Here is a 24989-nt window from a genome sequence, read left to right on the forward strand (position 1 = left end):
TCCAAGGGATTCCTGTTCAGGAAAAGGTCAATTTAATTGTACTTTGATATCCCTTCCAGCTCTGAGGTTCTATAAACCTAGGTCAAGGAAGGTAAGACTTTCCAGGCTTTTTTCTTTTTAAAAAAATTAATTAGACGACACTTTTCAAACTCTTTGAAGTTTTTTTCCACATCAAAAGGAAAAATAAATCTTAGTATTTTGGGCAGGGGGCAAAATTTTAAAGTAAATAGTATCAAAGCTAAATTTATATTGGTTTGTAGCCCTGCTGATGAGGTATGGGAGAGGGGAGGGGGAAGGTGGAACTGACCAACCTGAGAAGAAAAATCGGATATAATAAATAATAAAATAAGTAAATGTTAGGCTGGTAAAGAAGCAGAATATTAAGCAAACTTGGTTAAGTGATGTCTGACAAAAATCTCTCTTTTTGTTTCTGATTCATATCACAGTAAAACAAAGGACATAAGTTTCTCCCTCCTAGATGAGGATAGTTGTCCTATTTATTTATTTATTTTTAGGTTTTTACTGGGCAGTGGGGTTAAGTGGCTCGCCCAAGGCCACACTGCAAGGTAATTATTAAGTGTATAAGGTCGGATTTGAACTCAGGCACTCCTGACTCCAGGGCCAGTGCTCTATCCACTGCACCACCTAGCGGTACCCTACTATTCACTTTTGAACACAACCCTGGAACCAAAGACAATGTAATCCCATGAGGACAGAAAGGAACTGAATTCAAATAAGGTACCTGTATTCAAATTTCAAATATGAAAAAATTTTTGAGTAGTTTTAAAGCATAGATATAAAGGCCAATGTTTATAAGGAAAAGTCAAGGACCACACCAACAGATTAGGATATTTGTGAGGTTTCTAAATTCCTCCCTTTCCAGTAATCAACATTAAGTACCTATAATGAACTTGGAAGTAAGCTAAACTAAGCCTTGGGATACAAACACTAAAAAATAAAAATACTGCCTTCAAGTAGCTTACAACAGACAATACACAAAAGGAAGCTGAAAGGGGAGGAGGTTCCAAGATGAAGAAGTCCTAAGGACTGCAGGTGGTTGAGAAATGAAATGATGGTTGACTTTCCCTAAAAAGGCCTTTGGGAAGAGTTCTTCCCTCCTCCTCTAATCAGAAGGCAAAAGTACAAGTACTGATGTAGGGTGAGTGCTTGCAGAATCACCATTTTATGGGGGCAAAATGGAGAAATTACTTTCACATATCTCTTAAGACCATAATAGAGGTTCTTCAGGACCTGAGGGCTTTGGTCCACTATCAAGATTGTACATGAAGGCTCTCCTGCTTGGTAGATTTTAATTCTTTGCTACCTTGCCTTCCAGATCATGCTATGACTTTAGTAAAAGTGACACATCCCACTCCTCACCTGCCCCAAAAGAAACCCAATCAGTGATCTTCCACCCTCTGGAGAGGTTGTTTTTTTTTAAGATTTTATTTATTTTGAGTTTTACGGTATTCCCCCCATTCCCACCCCTCACAGAAGGCAAGCTGTTAGTCTTTATGTTGTTTCCATGGTATACATTGATCTCAGTTGAATGTGGTAAGAGAGAAATCGTATCCTTAAGAAAGCAAAATAAAGTGTAAGAGATAGCAAAATCACATAATAAGATAGCGGGCTTTTTCTAAATTGAAGATAATAGTCTTTGGTCTTTGTTCAAAGTCCACAATTCTTTCTCTGGATACAGATGGTATTCTCCAGTGCAGATGGCCCAAAATTGTCCCTGGTTGTTGCACTGATGAAATGAGTAAGTCCATCAAGGTTGATTATCACCCCTATGTTGCTGTTAGGGTGTATAATGTTTTTCTGGTTGCTCTGGAGAGGTTTGAAGAGAAGTTGAAAAATAATTTACATGAACTTATCTCCTAGCTTTGCCAGGGGAAGATGGGGAACAATTTGACTGAAGGTTACATGTGATTTCAGACTTAATAGATATACTGGTTAGCTTTTCTGAATGGATTTTCTTTTCCTTTGTAAATTTAAGTTATAAGGGAAAGTTCACTGAGTGGAGGAAGTGGAGAGGGAGCTGGCAGCTAAGAGAGTACAGGACTTGTAGTTTGGTAGTTCAAATTTGACTTTAGACATTTACTAGCTGTGAGCACATTAACTGTGGGATGTATTTGCTTCAGTTTCTTCCTTCATCTGCAAAATGGAGATAATCATATCTTCTACCCCACAGGATTGTTGTGATGACCAAATGAGGTAACATAAATTAAATTGCCTTGCAAACTTCAAAACCTCATGGAAATTCTAGCAAATAGTAATATATATCTGGACATGAATGTGTTATAAAAATAAAAGGAATCAGTGAATTTTTAAAAAACTGCTAGAAAGAGACAGTGAAGAACCTTTTCTCCAAAAAACTCAACAGGAGCTACTGATCAAGTACAATACTACATGAGTATTGGGGAAGGAAAGAATGAAATACTCTGAGATATGGGCATTGTCTGAATCCCCAGAAAAGACAAACTATCTGTGAAGGAAGGAACTGGGAACAGGTGTGAAGCAGTGGGTCTAAAATTCCCAGAGGTATTCTGTCCTCAGAGTCAGTGGAGATTCCTTGTGTAATCCTTCCAAAGTCCAATTGCTCAAGAGCTGGTTCTATCTCCAGGTCAGAAAAAAGAACAAGTAAATTTCCATCTTCACAGGAGCCTCATCTAATTCAGTTGTATAAGTCATAGGCCTGTACAAACCCTTATAGGAGGATGACCTCCCTTGATGTTATATGGGATAATATTTAGGTTGTTATTGTATAAATGAAATAGTTCCAAACTTTGAAGCTTTGTGAATCCAAGTGCCTATAAGGGGGAAACTATGTGGTTCCTCTTAGTAGTAACCTGAGAGTTCCCAAATTCTACAGGTTGGGGAGACACCCCAAGGGTTTCAGATTGACAGCTAATCTTCCCAGGTTCAGGCTGACACTTATTTGTTCTGGTGACTTGAATTAAACAGGATTTCATCTAAAACTGAAATGTAAACAGACTAGGTTAAGGAGTGATCTTCCCATTATAACAATTTGACTGGGAGCCCAACAGTTATACCAGTCAAAGAGATGAATTCATTCTCATGGTTCTTGAAAGTATGATTAATTCTGGTCAATAAGCAAATTTTCTAAAACTCTTGGGTGCCTAAAAACTGATTTTCACCACCTCATTAAATAGAGAACACCCCATCACCATGCTTAAGACAAGGCTGGCCAGCCATCTGCCAGGGATGCTATAGAGAACCAATTCTTGTCCTGGGTACCCTGGCTTCTTTTCCTGGAAGAACTACTGAGCAAGTTACTTCCTGTCACTGGCCTCTCTGTTCCCTCTCCATTTGTGAAAAGGGAGGAAAACCACACATCTGAAACTGCTGCTAAATCCTAAACCATACCACTGAAACTAAAGAAGAGCTATGGTGAGAAAACAATTCTTATTCACTTCACAACAACCAAGCCCTGTAAAGAGCTATCAGATTATACATACAGAGAAGACACCTGGCCCTATAGCGTATTCCCACAGAACAGCACCAAACAAGGCAAAATGTGCACGTGCGCGCGAGCACACACACACACACACACACACACACACACACACACACACACACTACAGTCCCCAGACTTGGGAAGATTAGATAAGTAAAATGAGCAGTCCCCAAATCTTCCAACATCATCATTAAAAAAAAAAAAAAGGCTCCTGGACAATTGCCCCTAGACAGGAGCCTCCTCTCATTAGGCATCTCTCCTTAAGTGTACTTTAACTGGATTAAGGCATTCTGGTAGGGGCAAGGGCAGGGCAGATGACTTAATACAAACAGCAATGGGTCCGGCAATGGGGGTTCTAATCCCAGGTCTAACATTAGCCAGCAGTGTGATCTTAGCAAAAGGATGTTTTCTTTCTGAGACTATGTTCCCTTTCCCTTAGAAAGGACTAGAAATCAGGGGTTTCAAGCTTTTTTGTGAATCTCAGGTCCTCTGGCAGTCCTGTGAAGCCAGATCCTAAACTGTCCTTTCTCAGGACAAGATTTTGTTACCTGCATAAAATAAAATACATAGGATTACAAAGAAAATAATTGAAATATACTTATCAAAATGTTAAAAGAACAAGTTCATGGAGGCCAGGTTAAGAATCCCTGAATTAAATAGTCTCCAAGGACCCTGGCTTTCTATCTGTCCCAGCTAAAGGCCCATCTTCTGTTAGAGGACTGGGACTACTTCCATCCTTTTTTTTTGTTGGATTTCTTTTTTTGCAGGGCAGCGGGGTTAAGTGACTTGACCAAGGTCACACAGCTAAGTAAGTATTAAGTGTCTGATGCAGCATTTGAACTCAGGTCCTCCTGATTCCAGGGCCTTGTGCTCTTTCCACTGTGCCACCTAACTGCCTCTACTTCCAGTTCTTCCTGTACATAGTTGCTTGCATGAACTAACTATGAGTTCCCAAGGAATTCCCAAAGTGCTGAATAGCTCAGTTAAATGGAGTGGTGAATATAGCACCCTGCCCTGGAGTTCATGCCTCCTATTGTTAAGGGCCAATGCCAGGAGCTCAGAGAGACAGAACAACAAAATGAACATAATAAATGTCAGTTGATCAAGCTTGTATTTTATATCTTGTGTCCTCATAGTCTGTGTTCTAACACATCTTTTCAGCCCTAACATACTAGTTTCATGCTAACCCAAATTTAACTGATTATCCTATTAATATTCAGTCATATCCAGAAATAGAAAGTTGGACTGTAAGCTTTTTTTGGCTGGTTGGTTTTTTTGGAGGAAGAAGAGAGGAAGATAGGGAAAAAAATCTGAGAGTAGGGAATAGTCACAGGCTTTATGGTTTTTTTTTCCCCAATCAGGAATAGAAAGGGATATAGAAAGCAAAAGACAAAAGCACATCTACTTTACAGTTTTTCCAGGGACATCCACTACGTGGAAACTAACAAGATTCCTCTTTTCTAGAGAATAATCAATGCTCAGGATCATCATTGTGGACCAAGACGAGAGAAGAGTGGAGAAGAGCTGGGTTGAGTCCTGCACTCCCACAATATTAACCAGTCTGTTGTGTCTACCCATGGCAGGATGGAGTGGACCTGGGGCAGTTAGAGTTAACTGTAGATTGATCTGAATGAAACTATGCATCCTTTTGAATAAGAAGGATATAGCTCAGGGATCTGTTGTGGAGCTTCTGAGACCCTGGGGACCTTCCTTGCTTATGGCTTTTATCTTCTTGGACTGCATTTTTATCATCTTAGTAACTACTTTTACCTAGGTTGCTAGATAGGATTTTACAAAAAGAATTGTTTATCTGACCCCTCCTGAGCTTTGAGTAATCTATTACCCCAGACAAGGAACCATGACCAAACTAGTCATCAATAGTGGGAAGGCAATTATAAATGTTTAATTTGTCCAGAGACCTCCCAGGCAGCAAGAAAAAAAAGGGAGGGTAGAGAGGGAAATAGCTCACATTTCCATAGTGCTTTCTCTTTTATAAAGCATTTTTAGAATAACAGTCTCAAATGTGGGAGAAACCTCAAAAGTCTGCTGGTGCACCTAATTCATTCCCAAGGAGGAATCCCCTCTGCAATATTCTGGATAATGGGGAACCCACAACTTCTTGAGACAGTTCATTTGGGGGGGGCAGGGGGAATAGTTCTAATTAAAGGGATTTTTCTTTATACTGAGCCTGAGTCCTCGCAGCTCTCATTCATTGCTCCTTCTGCTATTATGACATATCGTGCTTCTAGAAAAGAATAGGCTTTATTTCTCTGCCTTTCAAATGCTTAAAGCCTCACCTTCTTTCCAGATCTGCCCTTCTTTAGGCAAATTATCCCTGGTTTCTTTAACTGACCCCTATACGGCATAACCACTGGCTTACCCAAGGTCCTTCCTAAAGTGTGACATCTGGAATTAAGCATATTAGACCAGATCGAGTTTGATTGAGGCAGAATACAATTTGACATTTGTGACATTTATCCTTTTAGTAACCCTATTTCTGTTGACTCATTTAGAGATTGCAGTACAACAAGCCCCAGATGCTTTTCAGACAAGCTAATTATCCACACTTTCCTTACCTTGTACCTGAAGCTGTTTTTAAATACAAGTGTAAAACTATATTTTTCACCCTATTAGACTGAAACCAATGTTCTAGCCTGTCATTCTTTCTAAATCCTGACTCAGTCTTCCACTGTGTTAGCTATCCCTCTCAGCTCCCTGTCATCTGCAAATCTGATAAATATGACATTTTTCTTTATAGAATCCCCTGAGAAAAACTGTTAAGGAGCACAGTACCAAAGATAGATTTCTGAGATTCTCCATTGGAAACCTGATTCCAAAAGTTAATGGTTTCAAGTAAGTAGTGGTCACCTGGTAGATAAGAGCACTGAATTGGGAAACAGAGAGACCCAAGTTCAAGTCCCATCTCAGACACTTTTTGGGGGGAAAACTAGAGCATTTACCTTTTCTCCTCCATCTTTCAAGTAACCCCAGTAGTGATAAATGACATCTGTCAGGATCCTAATTTTGTAGTTCATCTGGGCCTGGTTACTGTAATTCTTTTTTCATTTCAGAGGATTATGTGACTATAAAGGTGAGGTCAGCTATAGAATATCTTTGAGAGTTTCTACCTATTCCCCTCTCCTATTTTGGTTTAGAATGCTTTGGATTTGTGTGTAAATTAATCTTATAATGATTTCCTAAACTGGGAGTTGGATAGTGCAATTGCTATTATTCTCATATTACAAAGGAGGACACTGAGAGGTTAATAGACTTGGCAGGGGTCAAATAGCTAGTTTCAGAGCTGGGATTCAAATCCAGGCCTCTCAAGACTCCAAGTGAGATACTATTTTTACTATACTATGCTGCCTTCTCAACTCCCACAGTCTGACATTCCCCAGAGCTGAATTTCTGAAGGATTATGTAGAATTCCTGAACAAGGCGTCTAGTTCTGGGCTCTCCCCCAATTTAAAGTTGATCATCACTGCATAATGAGGCCAGATTGTCCCAGTCTCTCCTCTTACCTCACCCATTTCCTAATTCACACCTCTCTGCAGAAAGCATGTTTCTCACACTAGCCAAGGATTACTCTGCATAGAGGAACAACTGTCTGAATTTACTCTTAGAATTGATAGATTTTGGAGAGAAAAATATGGAATGGGGGAGGAAAGGAGAGAGATAAAGAGGGAAAGAAGAAAGAGAAGAAGAGAGGGAAAAGGAAGAAAGGGAAGGAAAGAGGGAGGAAAGGAGAAAGAGAGGAAGGGAAGAAGAGAGAGAGGAAAGGCAAAAAGGAGGAAGGAAAGAAGGGAGGGAAGAAACAGTGGATAGAATATTAGGGGTCATAAGACCTGGGTCCAAGTCCAAGTCCTGCCAACTCACTGACTTTGTAGCCTTTTAAAATTTACTTAATCTCTGAACTTTAGGCTCCTCCTATATAAAATGAGAGATGATACATATGGGTTGGATGGTTTTCAAAAGAATTGCCAACTATTAATACTCATATGAAAGACTGATCTAAGTCACTAATAAGAGAAATGCAAATAAAAATAATCCTGGGGTTTCACCTCACACCCAACAAGCTGGCAAAGATGAGAAGTTAATGTTGGAGAGTTGTGGGAAGACAGGCAAATTAATACACTGTTGATGGAGCAGTGAATTGGGCCAACCATTGTGAAAAACAGCTTGGAAATATGCTAAAAAAGTGACTAAAATGCTTAGACTATTTGACTCCCTGATAGGTATAACCCAAAAAGGTCAAAGACAGTAAGGATCAAAATATCATTGGTTAACTCTATTAAATTATTTTAATAGAATGGGGGGTTATGAAAGGAGAAACATCTCTGGAAATGACTGCAATGCAAAAACAAAGGCATCAATAAATTTTTTTAAAAATAAGATAAATTATGAGTTAGACAAGATGGTTTCTGTTGCTGTTGAGTCATATCCAACTCTATGTGATTTTATTTGGGGTTTTCTTGGCAAAAGTACTAAAGTGTTTTACCATTTCCTTCTCCAAAGTACTTTCTGATGAGGAAACTGAGGTAAACAGAATGAAGTGACCCTCCAGGGTTACACAGCTATTAAGTATCTGAAGCCAGATTTAAACTCAAAAAGTCTTTCTGACTTCAAGTCCAGTGTTCTACTTCTTCAGATTTATTATTATTTAATTCAATTCAAATGCTGTGAGACCACAAATACATTAATACACTATTGGTGGAAATCAGGGTGATCTAACTATTCAGGAAAGTGGGTTGGAATTATGGGAGGAAAAATTTTTCAACTGTGATTGGTCACAAGTACTAAAGTATGTTGTAAGCATGTACTCCAAGAAGGTCAAGCAGAAAAGAAACATATCACTTCCCCAGTGTTCCATAAGCTTTAGTACTTTCAACTATCAATATTTTCATGGAACTTTCCTTGATGAACCAGAATTGAAAACAGTGATCTGCCCATTTACTAAGAGGATATTGTATTTAAGGATTTTGTGTTAGGTACTGGAAATGATAAAGTACTGGCCCTCAAGAAGCTTATAGTCCTTTATACTTGAACTACCTACTTCACAGGATCTTTGTAAGGATCAAATAAAATAATATATATACACGTGTGTGTATGTGTGTGTGTGTGTGACAGTTTACCATTGACTACTGCCTTTCATTTTGCATGAGGAAATTAGATTGGCTTTGCTTTTCATATATGACAATCTAAGATTTACAAAGTGTTTTCCTCATAATAATCCTGTGAAGCAGGGCACCTAAGTGGCACAGTGAAAAGAACACCACTCCTGGTTTCTGGAAGACCTGAGTACAAACCCAGCTTCAGACACTTACTAACCCACTTACCCTGGGCAAATCACTTAACCCCATTGCTTCTAACCACCCTTACCCCCCCAAAAAAAAATCCTGTTAAATCAGAGGGGTCAGAGTGAGGACCATTTAGTGGAAGTTACAGAGAAGCAGATTATCAGCTCAATATGAGGAGTTTCCTAAAAAGAGCTGTGCAACTATGAAATCTCCTGAGATGGGTGTGTGTGTGTGTGTGTGTGTGTGTGTGTGTGTGTGTAGAAACTATAGGGGGGAAAAGAGTGAACTTACTCTTACTGTCCTAAAGCTGAAGGGAAATGACCACTTGTTCAGGATGCTGTACAAGGGAGTGAGTATTCCTGCTCCAAGTGCTGGGGGAGATGCAAGCTTTAGCTAAGATACAGTTCCTGCCCTCACTAAGATTTCTAATCTAATAGGAAAAGAAGACAATTGACTAGAGAAATCAGGGAAAGTTTCCAGAAAGGGTTGGTTTGGGGATATCATTATTATTGTTATTATCATTATTATTATTATTATTATCTTTTATGCATTGTAAAAAAAGTCCCTTACTTAGAAGGCTAATGACATTCACTCCACCTGTCTTTCCTTTAGAAAGAAAGCTAATCAAGAAGAGAGGAAAGGCAAAAAGGGGAAGGTTAGAGATTAGAAACATGGTAAGCTATTTGAAAAGGAGGTCAGTTTGCCTAAGCAAAGTGTTGGGATGTGCAACTGATGTTTATGGGAGGTGAAAAGTAGGGACAAAAGGCACATGGTCTCCTTTTAAAAAAGAAAAAAGAAAAAAGGAAGAAAAAGAAACCAGCCCATGGAGTCATAAATTCCCTAACTAGAAAAAAAAAAGGCCAATTAGCCTAGTTTTCATGCCTTCGAAGAGAAGGAAGAGGTCAAAAAGATTATTCATTTTACATGGAAACTGAGGGTCAAAGAAGTGACTTACAGAAAGTCACATAGGTACTAAATATATAGAAAAGTCACAATTTGAATCTAAGTCCCCTAAAGTCAAAGGCAGTTTTCATTCCTTGCTAAGGAAAGTGCTTCCATTGGGATTTATCTTCAATGAGCATGAGCTTTATAGGAACTCCACAGAAAAATAGAGATTAGGGTAGTGGTGAAGACAGAGAGGAAGAATGAGAAGAGGATGTGAAAATCACTGATCTAATGAATTCAGGAGGAATACTTTGTGGTCTGACTGACTAAAAACAAGAGCTCCATATCCTTGCTCTGATACTACACCACTGGGTGAAGTCACTTTTCCTCCTTTAGGTCTAAGTTTCTTCATTTATATAATGAGCAGTAAAATTTTTATTGGTCCTTTCTGGGTCCAAATCCTAGGATCCATAAGGGCAGGAACTGTCTCCATGTCTTTGCATCCTCTAGAACTCTGAGAAGGGACACTTAGGAGCTCAATAAATGCTGTGAGACCACAAATACATTAATACACTATTGGTGGAAATCAAGGTGATCCAACTGTTCAGGAAAGCGGATTGGAATTATGGGAGGAAAAAATTTTTCAACTGTGATTGGTCACAAATACTAAAGTATGTTGTAAGCATGTACTCCAAGAAGGTTAAGGACAGAAAAGAAACATATCATTTCCCCACTGTTCCATAAGCCTTAGTACTTTCAACTATCAATATTTTCATGGAACTTTCTTTGATGAACCAGAATTGAAAACAAAGTGATTTGCCCATTGGAAAAATGGTGGAATGAATGGTGTACGTGGTTATATGGAATACTATGGCTCAAACAATGAATATGAAGAATTCAGAGAAACATGGAGGGAATCATGATGCAAATGGTGCTGTTGACAGAGAAGACAGTGTTTTTCTTTGTTTTAAGGGATGTGTTTCAGGGAGAGGCAGTTATGTTAGGAACTAAAGAACAAGGGTAATAAATTTTTTTTAAAGGGGAGAACCTCTCTCCTCCAAAGTTGCTGCCACCTGCATTCTTCCCACCGCTGCCCCACCCTCCATGAACAGGAGGTAACAAGACTTACTTCTCCAGTTATCTATCCCCATTGTCAAAGATAGAGAAATGTGCTATTTCCTTGGCTCTCCTTATTTACTTCATTTTTTCAAATTACTGAAGAAAGGGCAGCAATCCCAACAAACTGAAAGTCAAAATAATTTCCACTTGTGTTTTGGGGTCAGAGAAAGGCAGAGTTTGACCCACCCTCTCCATGATTCCTGATTCAAAGTAGTTCATGTTCATTTCTGTAAGATGGGGCTTTCTTCGCAATGACCCTGGGAGGAAGGGAATACAATTCAATTCAATTGAAAATAGATTATTTATTATTATTAAATACCTACTGTGTGCCAGTCTTTATGTTAAGAGCCTAGAGATAGAAAAAAAAAAAGAAGCAAGACATTCCCTGCCCTCAAGGAGCTTATGGTCTAATGGGGGAGAATATACAAACAAATTTTATAAAGCTAACTATATGAAAAGTTAAGAATGGGAATTATTGGAATTAAGGGAGGTTGGGGAAGACTTCCTGAAGGTAGAATTTTAGTTAAGATTTAAAAGAAGTGAGAGAGGTCATGGTTAGAGAGGAAGAGGAAGGAAAGTCCAGGCATGAGGAACAGCCAGAAAGAATGTCTTTTTGCGAATATGGAAACTGAAGTTCAGAGAGATGAAGAGATCTATTCAAGAAGAAGAAAATCTCAGCTTTTTTTCTGGGTTTAAAGTCAGAAAATCTGAACTCATTAGCCACCATCATCACTCATCCAACCTCCTTTCTTATGTCCCTATTTCTGCTAAAGATATCATCACCTAGATTCAAAAGCTCATTCCACCTTGTTTCACTTTGCTACAAATCTCAGCTCTGCCAACCTACTCTACTTGAGTGATCTTTGAAAGAGGTACTTCGGGGCAGCTAGGTGGAGTAGTGGATAAAGCACCAGCCTTGGAGTCAGGAGTACCTGGATTCAAATCCAGTCTCAGACACTTAATAATTACCTAGCTGTGTGGCCTTGGACAAGCCACTTAACCCCATTTGCCTTGCAAAAAAAAAAATACCCTAAAAAACAAAACAACCAAAAAAAAGAGGTACTTCATCTTTAAAACGTTTTTCACATTTGTAAAATGAAAAGAATTAGGTAGATGATATAATGAGGTCTAGGCTGAAAGAGATTTTAAAGATCATTGAATCCAAACCTTTAATTTTACAGGTGAGGAAACCAAGCCCCTAGAGGTAAACTCAACCATAGCTTCAACCTCCAAAATCCTGTGATCAGAGATCACAGAAAGAATTGAAGCAAAGAACTGAATCCCTGTTTCCTAATTATAAATCTAACACTTTTCACCACACTCTTCTGACTTTAAGACTAGGCAGCCTTGGGGAGAAAAATTGCCCTCATCCCCCAAGGATTCTGGAGGAGGGCAGGTCCAGGAGGAAGCTGGGCATTTTGTCAACTCTCAGCATTTCAGGACTGACCACCCACTACTTTCCCAGAGGCCTCTAGCCAGTGGAGAGGGGCCAGAAGGACAGCATGTCTGCTAAACAGAAGGCTGGGCCACAGATGGCAAAGGTAAGAGCCTAGTTTAAAAAAAAAATGTGGCGTGTTTAGTAAGACAGACGCGTGCTCCCTCACTCCTTCCTTCTTTGAGCCTCTGATTTCTGAAATGTATTGGTGTTTTCTCCATTGTGTGCTGGAAAAGTTGAGTGCCGGGTCAAGCTGCACGTTTAAGTTAATTTAATGTCTTGCTGTTTGAGAACAGCTGTTGTTCCTCACCACTCACATTCAGGCCAAGGGAACAAAGCTCAATGGGAATGGGCTTTAGCAGAGAGAAAGCTTGAGTTTAGACTTAGAAGACTTGAGTTCCAGTCCTGACTATCAAGAGTTCTGCTCCTGTAGGCTAATCTCTCCTCTTTTTCTTCACTTGTAAAATAAAGGATTTTTTTTCTTTTCCATAAGAATTTTGTTATTATTTCTTCTAGCTCTATAAAGTAATCCTTTGGTATGGCACTGAATGAGTAAAAAAAAACAGATATTAGATTCATTTTTATTATATTGACTCATCTTATTCATGAGCATTTAATTTTTTTTCCCTTAATATTTAGGTCTATATTCTGTAAAAAGTTCCATGTAGTTCTACTTGTATACTTTTTGTGGTGGCAAAAAAGGTAGAAACTGAAGGTATGCCCATTAATTGAGGCTGAACAAATTATGATATTTAAATATTATGGAATGATAAAGGAATGGTTTCAGAGGTACCTGGGAAGCCATGGACTGGAGTATGAACTGGATTATAGAGTGAAGAGACCAGAATCAGGAGAATTTATAAAACATCAATATTACAGAAATTAATGGTTTGAAGACTTTTATAAATGAGAATAATTTAAGCAATAAAATCAATACTTTAAAAACAACTTTGAAAGCTCTAAGAACCATGATCAATTAAAATGACCGTTCATGATTCTGGAGGATCAATGATAAAACATGCTTTCAAAGACATGGAGGAGATGGGTTTATGGTACCATTAATTTTTGTGTGTGTGTGTGTGTGTGTGTGTGTGTGTATACATGCACATACCTATTGAGAAAATTTACTTTCAGTGTATGCCTATCTGTTTCAAGGATTTTTTTTTTAATCTCTCTCTTTTTTTCCAATGAGGTGGGTGGGGATGAGAAGAAAAATAGATGTCTGGTTGTTTTTTTTTAAGAGGTGGGGCTGGTGCTACAGACTTGGAATGTTGCATACACTTTCAGATGAGATCACTATATTATTAGCTTTACTTAATTGTTTCACTTTGTTACAAAAAGACCTCTCTCTGAGTAGGGTATAATTTGTATTGTTTGTAATTTAAAAACAAAACACCTCAATAAAACTGAAAAAATAAAATAATATGAAACAATCAGTCCTAAAGGTCCTCTTTCAAAGAGGTGAAGGAGTGTGCAGACCATTGAAAGATGGCACATGGTGAACTTTCAGAAACCAGTAATGGAGAGGAAGCCTGGCATATAAGAAAATGAAAAAATTCCTTGAACTTGGAGTGAAGAAACCCAGACAGTGTCCCACACAGAGTTCTGGTACCATGGGGAAGTCACTTAAGTTGTAAGTATTGGTCTTCTCATCTCAACCAATTATAGGTTTCTTCAAGGAAAGTGCTTTAGAAACCTTAAAGGGATATAAAAATGTATAATAAGAATTTTTTTGATCCAATGAGAAGACTGGATTATGTGGTTTCTAAGGTCCTTTATTCCTCCAACATCCTGTGTTTTCAGTGATTCAGGTATCTATCTACTTGATCTAATCTACCTAATGACTCTGATACTTTCTAATATGTCACAATCTATCTTGTCTGTTGGACCATTGTTTTATCAATGGCTTGGACTCAGCAAGTCCCAAACTGAACTCATTAGCCACCATCATCACTCATCCAACCTCCTTTCTTATGTCCCTAGTTCTGCTAAAGATATCACCACCTAGATTCAAAAGCTCATTCCACCTTGAATCTTCACCAGTGGTCAAGTCTTGTCCATTCTTGTTTTTGAAAACATCTCTCCCATGGATCCCTTTTCTACTCATACATCAACTACCCTATTAACCATCCTTTATCACCTTTTAGATGGACTAATTTTAGAACCTTCCACCTGCTCTCCTTGTATCTTTTCTCTCTAATCCCTCATCCAGTGCCAAATGGATATCTTTAAGGGATCTATTGAACCGTGTCATACTCCAGCTCTTGCTTGTCTTTCTAGGCTGATAATACATTACTCTATCTCCATTCACTCTATAATTTTCAATGACTCACTTTTGACTCTGAGATAAAATAGGTTTCTCAGTTTGAGCTATGCATCCATAGACCACAATCTGACTCTAATCCATGTACACCATACCCCTTCAAATTATCTACATTCAGGTCAAACAGTTCCATGACATTGTCATTCCCTCATCTGGCATATCTAGGCCTTGGTCCACTATGCCTGGAATGCCCTGGCCTTTTATTACTCTTGGAAATTGCTAGTCCCTTTCTAAGGATTGGTTTAAGTGTTTTACCTCTTACCTACCTTTTCTGATTTCTCTTTAGTTGCTAGCATTCTCTCCTGACCAAACTAAACCAAAGCAAGCCCCACTCTTTTTACTTATTTTGTATTTATTTATATTGACTTACTTGTAAACAAGTACATTTGTACATGTTGTTTATCCTCAGGAGAGGGGAATCCTGTTAGATTTCTCATTTTCTGCACCTCTGGAACAGGATCTGAATGCTTGCTGAATTAAGTTTAGACACAACCTTATTTGCTACAAATTAAAAGCTATGAGTCTGAGCAAGTCAACCTGCTTGCCTCAGTTTCTTCATCTGTAAATTGAGCTGTAGAAGGAAATGGAAAATATTCTAGAAGCATTACCAAGAAAACCTCCAATGCATCCCAGAAAGTCAGTCATGTTGGTAATAACTGAATAACAATAAAAGCCCTATACTGCCTATAAATAGGAAGATGAATCCATTGGACCTCCACAGTCCTGAAGCTCTGAAGCACCATGGAAAAGAGGGAAAGGGAAGGAACAAGCATTTATTAAACACCTACCAAATGCCAGGCACTATGTGTGCTAAGTACTTTACAAATATTCTCTCATTTGATCTTCACAACAACCCTGGGATGTTATCACCCCCAATTTACAGTTGAGGAGACTGAGGCGGAGAGAAGTTAAGTGATTTCCCAGAGTCACTCAGTTACTATGTGTCTGAGGCCAGTTTTGAACTCAGGTCTTTTTGACTCTGGGTCCAGATTAATTTATGCTAATTCTTGGCTAAAACATGGAGATGCTTTGAAGTGATAAAATTTCCAATGAGTTCTTGCTGGGAAAGCACAGCATTCCAAATGTTTCCACAAATCCCAACTGACAAATAATTCAAATATACCCCAATCTACCATGCTGATATGGGAGCTGTTGTTGAAAATTCTTGGAGCTTTATAAATACATTGGGGACTCTAGTTTGACAGTGATAGAAATGAAGAAGCTGTGAGAAGCTATTCTCAGTAACAAATGTTTTCAGGTAGGGTAGACCTGCCTAAATTCTATGACCCCATCTCAACATACTCCTCCTTCCCTCACTCCAAAACTGTGCAAATGTTCCACTTTGTTTTGTCACCTACTTGCAATAGCACCATTAATTTAGGAAAAGGAGATTCCCACCCCATCCCTTCACACATTCCAGTCAATAGGAGATAATTTTAGTATGTGGAATATATGAAGAAGTCTGTGCAGCTTACCAGAGTTGGGAAACTGCAGCTTGTTTTAGTTTTGACTGAATGGAGGGTTCAGCCTCCTTTGGGGAGGTAGATCAATTTTGGTTAGGCAAATAACTTTTTAGTTAGAGGAACCTGGTCAATGAACTCACCCCCTTTAATTTTGATTGGGTGGAGGCTCAGCCTCCTTTGAGAAGATAGATCAATTTTGGTTAGGCAAATTAATTTTTCAGTTAGAGAAACCTGGTCAGTGAGCCCATCCCCTTTTATGATTGCAGTACAACAGAGTTCAAAAACAGCTTTTTTTTGCAGGGGAGCACCTAATTTGTTCCTTGATCTCTTCACAAGTTCCTCTAATCTAATTCCTTCCTTTTATAGATGAAGAAGCTGAGTCCCAGGGAGAAGAAATGACTTGGGCCTACTCAATGATTCATACTCTCCTGTCCATTCTTTCTGAGCCCAAAGGTTTCTCTGGGGGATGACTGAGATCTTCTCGTCCAATGAATAGAGTCCTTCCAATTAGCCAATTGCTACAGTGGAAAATACACCAGATTCAAAGTTAGAAAACTGATTTCAAGCTCTCAGATCTTCTATTTATTGGAGACCCAACTTTGGGGAAGTCCCTGAGCCTCAGTTTCTCCTGCCAAATAGAATAATATTGGTACTACTTAAGCTATATGATTGTTTTGAAGAATATTCCAAGTCTAATTAATCCTGTTTGCCTTGGTTTCTTCATCTATAAAATGAACTGGAGAAGAAAATGGGAAATCATCTCAATAGCATTGCCAAATGGAGTAATGAAGAGTTGGATACAACTGAAAGTACTCAGTAAATCAGTAGCAAAGGAGTACTCACATCAAGCTTTCATTCAGCCATACATCATGCTATCTTGAAAAATAATACAAATATTTGGATCAGAGATGGAGATAGTCAAAAGAGAATGGGTGACTAAACAGAACTTGAGGAAAAACTGGAAAAGTGGCCAAAATACTGGATTTATCATCATAAAACCTGGGTCACCCCTAGCTCTGTTACTTAATTATGTGACCTTGGGCAACAGTTAACTTCTCTGGGCTTGAGCCCTTCATCTGTCAAATAAGGGAGTCATATTCAATGATCTCTTAGCTCCCTTCCAGCTCTAAATTCTTGGATAATTCCTTAGCCCATATAATGAAAGAGGAAGTACAGTAACCTTTTTTTTCCTTAAGGGACTTTTTTGGTTCCTTCCCATGAAACTTTATAAGAATTTGAAGGGGGAGGAGAGTGATTTTTTTCCTTCTATTTTTAATTTTTTTTAAAGAAAAAAAAGAGGAAGGAACTAAAGCTCAAATGTTCCCATTGATTGGCTAACAGTGTTGCAGTGGAAGACTCAAGTTCTGTCCCTTCTGGCTGGGAGTCAAATTGCTGCCTCATTCAGCATCATCTATTCCCAAGATGCATGAGGCCACAGAGTGTTTGGAGCTTGGCTTCAGGATCAGCTGTCTGGCTGTACCCCCACAACCCACAGAACCTGCCAAATGAGACAAGGAAAAGCAGAGGGCTGGGGAGATGGTTTCTCCAGACTAGAGCCTAGTCTGGTTCAGATGATTACAAAGCAGATGACCGGGTGGAAGGGGTGGGGGTGGGGATGGGGGATGAAACTGTTTCCTGCTCCTCTGTCCTTGTCTTGAAGGGCAGCCAGAATATAGAGAAAAGAGAACAAAGCCTTGAATAAGAAGATCCAGGCTCTGTGACTATTTGACCCCTGGACAAATCACCTGACCTTTCTATGCCTCAGTTTCCTCTCTATAAAATGAAGAGAAAAAGACTTGGGCTCCTCATTCTTGTGAGTTATTGAGAAGAAAAACCCTTGACAAACCTTAAAGTAATAGGGTCAGAGCAGCTAGGTAGTGCAGTGGCTAGAACACCAACCCTGGAGTCAGGAGTACCCAAGTTCAAATCTAACCTCAGACATTAATAGTTCTTTAATAATTACCTAGCTCTGTGAACTTGGGCTAGACACTTAATTAACACCACTACTTTGCAAAAAAAAAAAAAGATGGTAGACTCTAGGTGCTGTTGGTGGGGATCTGCCAGTTTATGTTCCCTAGAATAACCCCTGAGTTGAGGTTTTAGAATATCTAAATTGGGATAAAGACAGATAAGAATTGGGGGGGGAGAGAGCTGAATTATGATCATCTGTAATATCATAAGTATGTCATTCTCTACCCATACATATCAACTTCACTGAGAATAACCTAGCATGCTGGGTGCATGGCCACACAACCATTATAGGACAAAGAGGAGACTTGGTGGTCTTGGTTTCAGCCCAGTGACAGCACCGAGCTACACCATGGTACATCTCCCTAAGTCAAGATGGATCATATTTCTAAATTGGAACACTGAGTTGCATAGGAGAAATAATTGTTCTCCAGAATTTGGTCTCATTCATCTCATCTCCAGCTACTCTCTATCTGTCTCAGGACATCATCCTCACTTCTACCATCCAGCTAAGTACCTTTGATCATCTTCCTCTCATCACCAATCCTGTCTCTTCTTCTGAAATTCCATTTCCAGTCTCCTTCCTAGCTTGGTTTGGAGCCTATCCTCAATTCAATGACATAAATTAAACATTCTGTAATACAAGTGTGGCAGAGAATACTTCTTCCTTCACTCTGACTCCAAACCCCAGTTTGTTGGGAACATGAATTTCCAGTTTAAAGATTTCCTCCTTGGTCTGCCATCTTCCTTCTGCCCACCCTGGAATGTCTAGGGAATTTTAATTTTCCTAAATTTTTTTACCAGAAACAGTTTGGCAAAGGCAAGTTTGTGGAGGAGGTTTTAGCTAAATGAACACAAAAACATGTGTTCCTGGGAGCCTGTCATTCCTAATGCCTTAAAATTAGGCAGAGGGAAGTAGAGACTGCCGCCAGGCTAAAATCAATGAAGAGGAAGGGGAAAACATGTATCTAGTGACATAAATGCATAGTGGCAGGGGTCTCTATGCTGTCATATGACCAGAAACACTTTGGAGACAAAGAAACTGTACTTGTTCTCATAAATCTTTTACACAAAAGATCCTACTTAGGAATTTTCAACTTTTTTTTTTTTTTTTTTTTTTAGGTTTTTGCAAGGCAAATGGGGTTAAGTGGCTTGCCCAAGGCCACACAGCTAGGTAATTATTAAGTGTCTGAGGCCGGATTTGAACCCAGGTACTCCTGACTCCAGGGCCGGTGCTCTATCCACTACGCCGCCTAGCCGCCCCAATTTTCAACTTCTAATCAACAGTGGAGTTAAATCCAAAGACCTGGAACCCTGACCCTAGGCTCTGTTGGAGCAAGGCAGAGTGGGAGAGTGGAAAGGGCCATGGATTTGTCATTAGTAAGGTATGACACTTGTCTCAATCTAGGCACATCACAGAGGGAGTCTGAATACAACACAGGTGGTTCCTACAATTATAGGGTCATTATGAAGTTTAAATGAGAATGTGTGTGACTCAAAGTAATATAAATGTCAGCTACAGGTTACTTTATTCTATGTTGCTTCTTACTTCACAGAATTGATATAGCAAAAGAGGGTAAAAGATGACATAAATCATTACATTTCAGAGTTAGTGGGATTGCAGTGACCATCTTGTTGAATTCATTTAAGAAAGGAAAACACTACAACCCATTTCACCCTTACTCTGTTTGGGAGAGCCCCCCCTCACACATACACATATACCTTTCACTTTTAGAAAGTTCAACTTTTGAGAAATTTTTCCAGACATCAAAACTAACTAGGGGCGGCTAGGCGGCTCAGTGGATAGAGCACCGGCCCTGGAGTCAGGAGTACCTGGGTTCAAATCCGGCCTCAGACACTTAATAATTACCTAGCTGTGTGGCCTTGGGCAAGCCACTTAACCCCATTTGCCTTACCAAAAAAAAAACAACCTAACTAAAATTGTGAGGTAAGGCCAACAATGCCACCACTTTTGACCTTGTAGGGCTAATTTCAGAAAACCACTTTGAAAACTGAAGTATTTATCATTGAAATCACATTCTATCTTTTCTCAATATCTACCACTGGAGTGATAGTGATCTCTAAGACCAACAAAATACTTTGTTAAATTCTGAGGATACAAAAAATTATCTAGCGCAGACTCTGACATACAGTGGGTAGTTTATAAATGCTTGTTCGTTGATGACACAGGCCCTATACAAAGTCCCTTCCAGATCTGATATTTTGATTGAAGTAGTGCTGCTGGATTCAGAATCCAAAGACTGGGGCTCAAATCCCAACTTTGCTGTATACTATCTTTATAAGCTTGGTCAACTCAGAGTCTCATTTTCCTGATCTGCAAAATGAAGGTACTGAATTAGAAGATTTCTAAAATCAATTCCAGATCTAATCTAGATGGCACAATGGATAGAGTATTTGTCCTGGAGTCAAGAACATCTGAACTCGAATCTAGTTTCAGATATTAGCTATGTGACCCTGAGCAAATCATACAACCTTTGCTGCCTCGGTTTCTTTTTTTTTTTTTTTAGGTTTTTGTAAGGCATTGGGGTTAAGTGGCTTGCCCAAGGCCACACAGCTAGGTAATTATTAACTTTCTGATCTGTATTTGAACTCAGGTCCTCCTGACTCCAGGGCTGGTGCTCTATCCACTGCACCACCTAGCTGCCCCCATTGCCTCAGTTTCCTCAACTGCAAAATGGAGATAATAGTACCTAACTTCTGGAGGTGCTATGAGATAACTGTAAAGTGCTTCATATTGTGCTTGGTACATAGTAAGCACCATATAAGAGGTTGGTAGTTATTATTACTTTTATGAAATTTTCTAGGAGTGACCCTGAATAAGTCATTTAATCTCTATCTCCTACAATGACCTCATCTGTATACCAAGATAATGATAGCAGCTACCAAGAAGGGTTTTCAGCATCAAAGCATTTAGCCCAGTGTCTAGCATATAGTAGGCACTTAATAAATGCTTGTTCCTCCTCACCAACACCTCTGTCCTCTGCCTCCAAGTCCTAGGGTCCTGAGCATTCAGGCTATCCCAGAGATGTCAGGACCGGAATTGGACTTTGCACTGTGTCAAGCACACAGGATCTACTTAATAAATCTGACTGTTGGCTAACCTGGGTTCTCATCACCTCTGTGACCTTGAGTAAGTCATTTGCCCCAATCTAGATGCCAGTTTTCTCATCTATGAAATGAACTGGTAGATGATCTAAGATGTCTTCCAAGACTGTGCTTGCTTCTTTACCCTTCCTGCTAATCCCCACAGGGGTTTTACCAATTCCACAGCCCCTACCCTCCACCACCATCTCAGTTCCAGCAGAGCAGGTAGTAACACCACAAAGTAACAGAGGGATAGAAACTGAAGCACAGGGAACTATATCTCACCCAACATCCCTTAGATAGGTAGACAACATTGAAATATAGCTATTCCTTCCTCATTGAGGAGGTTAAGATTTCTGGAGATCTGAAAAATCCAAGTAAAATTTGTTGGTCTTCTCTTCATATCAGAGAAGATGTCTGACTTTTTTCTTTTTTATTTTATGGGGTGTTTTCAGTACCTTATTGTAAAATTTGGGTTAAGTTATAGGCTCTGCATCTTCTGCCGGCATTCATGTAGTGTAGAGTCTTTGGTTTGCACAAAAGTCCCCCCCCCCAAAAAAAATTCCTATTTAATTCCTTGTGCTGACCTGAGATATCTCAAAACCATGATGGAGAAAGTCTATGTGAAAGAATTAACTATCCTAATAACTGTAACTGCAGACAATTCCCACCCACCCCCCACCCCCACACTGGGCCTTATCTTGAGACCCAGTTTCCTTCTCTGAAAAAGGGAAAGGTTGAACTTATTCGATTATAAGCTCCTTGAGGGCAGGGACTCTCTTTTGCCAGGATTTGGCATATAGTAGGTACTTAATAAATGCCTACTGATTGAAATAGATGACCTGGAAGATCCCTTCCAACTCTGAATTCTAATGGAACGATTATAACTGAGATCTACATGTAGGCTTTGAGATCTCAATAAGCTTCATGATAAGGAAGCAGGCAGGGTAGGGATTGTTACCACATTTTATAGGGTGATTTTACAGAGAAGATTCAGAGTTGCCCAATGTCACTACAAATAGAGAGTTCCAGAATTCAAACTTTCATTCCTGATACTGACTCGATTTCCTCCTTTGTAAAATGGGAAGAATGAGGCTTGCTCAATCTGCCTCACTGGGGGATGAGAAGACTAAAATTAGACAACATATCTAAAGTGCTCTATCAACATGAATTTTTCTTAAAATCCCACCATATAAGCCACAGGCCATTCTGCCCAGCCCAGCACTGCTTTGTTTCTATATAAGCACATGCCAGGGATGGGGGGGGGGGGGGGAGGACACCCAGGAGGCCAGAAAAACACCAGAGAACACTGTGCCCAGTAAAGCTTTTTAATCTGACCTTTCCTTCCCCCAAAGCCATCCATCGTCCTGCTTCTCCAATCAAATAGGCTGTGCTGGGCACTTAAAGAGAGGACAACTGTGACTAGTCCTTTGCTTAATGCTGCCTCTTCGTCAGGACTGGGGAGCAGAGTTAATTACCTCATTACAACATAATGGAAAACACAGCACAGAAAAGCAGCTCCCAGGGAGGATGTAGCCCATCGCTCTCTCTCCAGCTAAGCTCAGCTGCAAGTTAACCCTTCCACACTTGGCTCATTTCCAGTTGGAGGAGAATTCTGGCTCATCTTGGCATCTAATGCATCAAATGTCAGAGCTGGAAGGGCCCTAGAAGGGCAGTCAGTCAACAGGCCTTTATTAGGTGTCCTACCCTATGCCAAGTGTAAGGGATGCAAGTTAAGGCAAAACCAGGTCCCTCCTGTCAGGGAGCTCATTCTAATGAGGGAGAGAACATGCAAGGAACTAAGCTAAAGCAGGATATATATATACAGAGTTGATAAAGGTCATCAGAAAGGGGAAGGAAGGGTGCCTGATCTTGGGAGGATGGGAGAGGTCACCTGCAGAAGGTGGGATTTTGGCTGATTCTTGAAAGAACCCAAGGAAACAGGTACAAAGATTGGGAGAGAAAGGGAAGTTAATTAAGAGTCCATGAAAGGCAAAAAGGGGAGGATATGAAGAATTTTAAATGCCAAACAGAAGACTTGATGTTTGATGTCCAAGGTCCTAAGGAGTCAAGGATTGACAGAGTTGGAAGGAGTGATATGATGTACTTTAAGATAATGGCTGTGGCAGCCGAGTAGAGAAAGTTTAGGGATGGGGAGACCAACCAGAAGGCAGACAATTTCAATAATCCAGGTAAGCAGTCCCGAGGGCCTAAATTTTGATGGAACTTTGTTAGGAGAGAGATGGAACATATATATCTATATATCTATATATCTATATCTATCTATCTATCTATCTATCTATATATATATATATATATATATATATATACCTTCAACAATACTAGGGGGATTAGGGGCTTTGGGGATTGTAAATAATGCATTCTATGTTTGACATGCAGAGTTAGAGGCATCTCTGGGACATCTGGTTGGAAATGCCCAATAAGCATGACAGTACTGAAAGTCTGGGGAGAGGTTGGAACTGGATAGAGAGAGCTGGGAAGGTAGTGTTCAGTGCTCCCAGGCTTAATTCCTTCATTCATGCATTCAGTGATCACTTACTAACCATTTGTTATGGAGCATCATAAATGACCTTAGGTGAGATAAAAAATTTCTGTAAAAGGAGTTACTTAACTCTGGGGTTTAATGGAGAGTTAAAAGTCCAAAGTAAACATTACAGAAAGGGGTGGTGGGAATAAGGTGGGGTGGTCATGGTGGTGGTGATGTAAAGAATAGGAAAAATCAATAGCACTTAAAATGCCTTTTTAGGATGGGTGAAGTATTCCAGGCACTAGAATAAGCAAAGACAGAGAATGAGAAAATTTCAAGTAACATGGTGGGAAGGGAGAAGACAAGGAAGGGCTGGATGTAGTTAAATTGGACTATAAAGTGCATAGAAGGAAATAATCCAAGATATGGTTGGAAAGGGAGAGTGGGCCAGGTGGTGGAGGCCTTGATTAGCAGGTAGAAGAGACCAAACTTTCCTGAGAAGATCATAGGGATCAATATAAGTTTTTGAGAAGGGGATTATGACCAGATCTAAATGATGAAAAGGACAGTTAGTTGGTAGATTGAATAGAGTGCTGGACCTGGAGTCAAAAAGGTTTCATGAGTTCAAATCTGTCCTTAAAAACTGTGTGACCCTGGATAAGTCACAAATAGGGTTCTCTTTGCCTCAGTTTCCTTACAAATAAAAGGAGCTGAAGAAGAACATGGCAAGAAAAACTCCAAATAGGATCACAAAGAGTCCAATACAACTGAAAATGACTCAGCAACAAACAACAACACAACTGGGAAAATAGTGCAAAGCATGGAGTGAATGGATTTTCCCAACAAAGTCTTTCCAAGGCAGATAGAACATATCAATCTCCTTTCCCTTCTCCTCCTATCCTCACATTCAGTTTTCTTGAAGACGCTTATCTGAATTCAGGCTTAGATGGAGTTGTCCTTGATCCACCTCAAAACAACATCTAGACAACATAGAACAAAAAACTTCCAGATTGCCTTACAACAAACCTCACATTTCAACAGTCTTCATTTCTAAACACAATGCTTCTAAGAGCTCTGAACCCAGATATGTATGTGTGTGTGTGTGTGTGTGTGTGTAGATACACACACACACACACACACACACACACACACACACACACTTTTTTTTTCCTCCAAGTCCAGGCCTATGCTTGTTTATTTGTGGGGAATTCCTAATGAGTAAATGTCTGCCACTCATACAGGTCAAATTCCTATATCCTTGGGGCAAAAGGTTGAATGACTTGTCCTTGGTCATAAAACTAGCATGCTTATATTGGCAAAATTTGAATCCAGGTCTTCTGATTCCAATCCTGGAAGTGCTGTGCATGCTGAGCATGCACAAGTTCAAATCCTGCCTGGGACATTTACTAGATGTGTGACTCTCTTACC

General features: G+C 39.6%; 1 protein-coding gene and 1 long non-coding RNA gene across 2 annotated transcripts in view; one reads left to right on the forward strand and one right to left on the reverse strand.

Moving 5' to 3' along the window:
* GAB2 (GRB2 associated binding protein 2) overlaps positions 1–24989 on the reverse strand; it is a 241185-nt gene that overhangs the window by 166937 nt on the left and 49259 nt on the right. The gene's annotated exons all lie outside the window — the stretch shown is intronic.
* Positions 12245–17589, forward strand: LOC141508397 (uncharacterized). The gene is made up of 3 exons (XR_012474402.1): positions 12245–12320; positions 13652–13847; positions 16367–17589. It is a non-coding gene; the product is annotated as an uncharacterized LOC141508397 (long non-coding RNA).

This window comes from Macrotis lagotis, chromosome 1, assembly GCF_037893015.1.
Source record: "Macrotis lagotis isolate mMagLag1 chromosome 1, bilby.v1.9.chrom.fasta, whole genome shotgun sequence".
NCBI classification, from domain to species: domain Eukaryota; kingdom Metazoa; phylum Chordata; class Mammalia; order Peramelemorphia; family Peramelidae; genus Macrotis; species Macrotis lagotis.